The sequence below is a fragment of the Coturnix japonica genome, chromosome 15 (assembly GCF_054131305.1).
Source record: "Coturnix japonica strain WE chromosome 15, WE-NBRP24, whole genome shotgun sequence".
Classification (NCBI taxonomy): domain Eukaryota; kingdom Metazoa; phylum Chordata; class Aves; order Galliformes; family Phasianidae; genus Coturnix; species Coturnix japonica.
This window is the reverse complement of record NC_140677.1, coordinates 17,547,366-17,551,338: the sequence shown is the minus strand read 5'-3', so window position 1 is coordinate 17,551,338 and position 3,973 is coordinate 17,547,366. Positions and strand designations below refer to the sequence as shown.

The 3,973-nt window shown below is 45.7% G+C and overlaps 1 long non-coding RNA gene across 1 annotated transcript; it reads left to right on the top strand.

Moving 5' to 3' along the window:
• Positions 1-2,102: 2,102 nt before the first annotated feature.
• LOC146758415 (uncharacterized) lies at positions 2,103-3,720 on the top strand. Its single transcript, XR_014934687.1, has 2 exons — positions 2,103-3,105; positions 3,422-3,720. It is a non-coding gene; the product is annotated as an uncharacterized LOC146758415 (long non-coding RNA).
• Positions 3,721-3,973: the final 253 nt, after the last annotated feature.

Here is a 3,973-nt window from a genome sequence, read left to right as displayed (position 1 = left end):
TCTTTTTGTTTTGCAGAACATTCTCTTCTGCATCTGGGAAGTTCTTGCAGGCTGTGTTAGATGACAAATTTTGCTCATTTGAACAACTTAGTTGCCCTATGCCAGAAGTTCTTAGAGACAGTTTTATGTTCTTTTAGAGAATTTGGTGCAAAGTGAGCAAAAAGAATAAAAGTTCTTCTCATCCTCGAGTGAGCCCTATGTGGGCTCCTTGCATTCTTCTGTCCAGGTTGCTAGAAGGTTCTGGAGCCATAGCCTACAGAATCACAGAATCACAGGAGCTGGAAGGGACCTCTGGAGATCAAATCCTCTGCTAAAGCCAGTTCCCTAGAGTAGGTTTTGCAGGAAAGTGACGAGGCAGGTTTTTGTATATCTCTACAACCTCTCTGGGCAGTCTTTACATCTCAATGATAGTTCAAGAGCTCAAGCTGCATGCTTAGCAGATGCAAGAGGTTGCATTTGGCAAAGGCACAACCTGTTTCTAAAATTGTCTCCAAGATCCCTTGTATGTGTTTGTGTCTCCCAGATGGACCAGCTGGCTGGTATTTTACGGGGTGTGATTGTTTGTTTAGCTAATGAAGTGGGAAAAACAAAGAGCTGAGATCCTGGGCAGCCCTGAGAGAGAGAAGAAACCTATCAGTCAGGATGTTGAACTGCAGCCCCAAGAGACAGTTTTGATTCCTGACTCAAGAGAGTCATGGATGAAATGCAGAAAAGGATGCCTCAGCACAAAAAGAGGAGGAAGATGCTGGGAGCTGCCTGCTTTTCCTGTTTATCTGACTGGGAGAAACTATTGTAATGATGTGTGATGGAGAACAGCTTCTGTCCGCTGATGCTTACTCAGAGCAGACGTGATCTACTTCCACAAACATATCCAGTCTCCCTTCTGGAAGGAAAGAACATGCTCACAAAAGTGTGGTTTCCCTTCCTCATGACCTGTGCCCTACCATTTAATGAAGGGCTGTTCCTTTAGTTGTTTTTCTGATGCTGAAGGATTGAGTGTGAAGCTCCTGCCTGGAGGAGCCTTGCTGAAGAGCAGAAAGCACAAGGAAAACAGTAAAATATCTTCCTGTGTCCCCACCCTCTTTAATTTTCTGGTTTGACTTCAAATGCAGACTGCCATCGTTTCCACATGGAACAGCCACATGAAAAGCACCACTAAACAGTTCTGAGTTTCTCAGCAAGAATCACAGCAGCTAAATATATTTAATCTGTGGGTATTGTTCATGTTGGCTTTAATTTCCTGTTCTCAAAAGGTTTAGGAATTTAAACCCCTGAGTCATTACTGAAGCCATTAATGCTTGAAGCCTTTTTCAGAAATGAAGATAAAGGAAGTGATATTAATACCAGCTTAGCATGAATTGAGCCAGAACAGCTCTGTGAGAAATTCATTGCCATCCCAGAGACATCACTTGGTTTCTAACCATGACGAAAGCTGCCCAGAAGCAGGTAGGTGGATGAGATCATTCTCCCTGAGGTGAATAAGATGCTTCCCATTTAAAACTGGGGGAAAAAAAAAAGTCTCTCTGGCAAGTTATGGGCTGCAACATCCCTATCTGGAAACTTCTAGAGCACTCGACTGTCCTTTTGTTTCTAAAAATTGCAGTATATTTTTAAGCAGTGATTTCTTAGAGTTTATTCATGAGAGTTCTCAGCTCAGATCACGAAGGAACCTCTCCTCCCACCCTGACATGATGCTGCCTTCAGGCTGAGCTCAAAGCGGGACAGAACAGAGCTTTATCAAGAGGAAGAGAAATATATGAGATGCAGAACCATTTTGGTGTTGAGCCCTTGCTGTCAAATGAGAATATGGTGAAAAGGAGAAGGAGCATGACACACAGCAGTGTGTTGTGGCAGCTCATGTCCATCAGGAATGGCTGGAGCAGCTTCCCATCAGAATTCATGTCAGAGGTTGAGGAGAAAGCTTGCAGCAGCCACACCATAAGGGTATCCTGGACAACTTTCCAGGCAGGTGTGCACAGCATGTGCTCAGAGAGGACTCCTGGCTCAGCCTGATATGATAAGCTGAAGTGGATGAATTGCATGGTTGCTGCTGCCTCTTGAGAGGTGCTCTTATTTTACGTCAGGCCCTGTGAGGCCATCCAGGGCAGTTTGGCTTCGCTCTGTATTTGCAAAGCTCTGCAGCATGCTCATTCCTGTTGGGCTAGTTTTAAGGACTGTCCTCTTCTTGCCTCTGTTCTCCATCATCAATTAGCTTGAGTCTCTGAGACTACAGCCCATGACCACTTTTTTTCCTTTCACTCTGCAGCTATTCCTGCTCTTGTAACAAGCTTTCACAGAGCCAGCAAGCATCAGGCTACATCTGAGCCTCCGGGGCTGTCTCTCCATCTGTTTGTTTAATGACGCGCAGCAGCCTCATCTCTGAATTTGCACCCTCGGGACAATAATCCACTCTGATGCTCAGGCCAGCCAGCTATTCTGTGATGAGGCTGTGGCTGATGCATTGTAGGTTGGAGGAGATTTTAAAACACATATTCTGGATTACATCGTGGCTCAGATTCTTTGTGGAAAAGAAGGGGCATGAGGACTTGCGGTGTTGCTGCTATTCTGTAAAGCTGAATGTGGGTTCACAATGACGGTGACAGCAGCAGATCTTGATTTCAAAAGGCTTTTACACAGTTTCATGAAGCAGCGAGGGGTAGATGGCTTGCTGTGCTTGCTGAGCAATTCAGAAGCACCACCTTCAGGAAATATTTATGGCAAAATGGGCCACCTGGGATGGCTTTGTAGCTGTCCTCCACCCTCTGAATGCCATGCAGATAGTAGAGGAAAGAAAAGGTACTTCTGTATCCAGAGCTTGGAAGAACCCCAAGCTGGAGGTCAGGGGTGGAGGTGGGAGGAATGGTGAGCAAAAGGGCAGTGGTACCACATGATCTCTGAAGGTGGTCCTTGAAATTACTCAGTGATAGTAATGAAGCTTTAGGGAAGGGAGACCTCAGAAGAGTCCTGGTTTAAAAATCCTTCTTTGCTACCTGCTTGGTTCCTACCTTTTTGGTGGGAGCTTGTGGTGGCTGCAGGGACCATTCTGTGGATGAGCAAAATATCCCTCAGGAAAGAAGTCCCCTCCAAGCGCATAATGGACTGCATGTAAGTCTCTCCACTGAGCAGAGCGTAAAAGGTATGACAGAAGAACAGCACGATCCTCCTCCTTCCCTCCCCTTCCTTGCCCTTTGATTCAAGGAGCAGGAGCTGGTTTGTGAATGAGGAGCTGAAACTCATTCAGACTGAGCGAATAACTGATAAAGGATGCTCGTTAGCTGAAGCCAGCCACAAAAAGGTAGCAGTTCTCAGGAGGGGGCTTATTTCCCAGTGATTCACTGGTGTATAACAGATGAAAGGAACAAATAAAATACTGCAGACGTGCAGAGCTTTGATCTTTCTGCTCTTTCTTTCCTTTTCCCAGGGGTGAGGGCAGTGTTGTTGAAGTGAATGGAGAGGAAAAGGCTGCTCTGACGGCAGGGCTTGTGGAGATGTCAGGAGCCCCAGTCCGGAATCATTCTTTGGAGCTTGACAGAGTTTGGCCATAGTGTATTTCTGTGGGCTTTGCAGCACTCGCCCTGCTTTCCCTTGCACTGATGTTAACCTGCTTGCAGATCTGCTGGAGCAGGGCTGGGGCATGAATGAACATCTCACTGTTATATTTCTCTCTGCAAGCTCAGAACTGTAAGCATGAAAAAGTAAAATTAATTTCTGGGTCAAAAGCTCTTGTCTTCCTAATTTCTGTTTCATCTGCTGTAGCTCGCAGGGAGCTGGCAGCCTTCAGTCTGGGGCCCTCAACACTCACCAGCTTGGAATTTATTTTTTTCTTACTGTGACTAATCTTTGGGATGAATACGTTTAAGTTTTGTCTCTGTGGATGTGATGAAGAGAGAAATTTGTTTCCATTATAGAGAAACTGCTACAGTGAGACTCCCCCAGCCCTGGGGCTTGAATGGAAAAAAGCACAAACATCAGT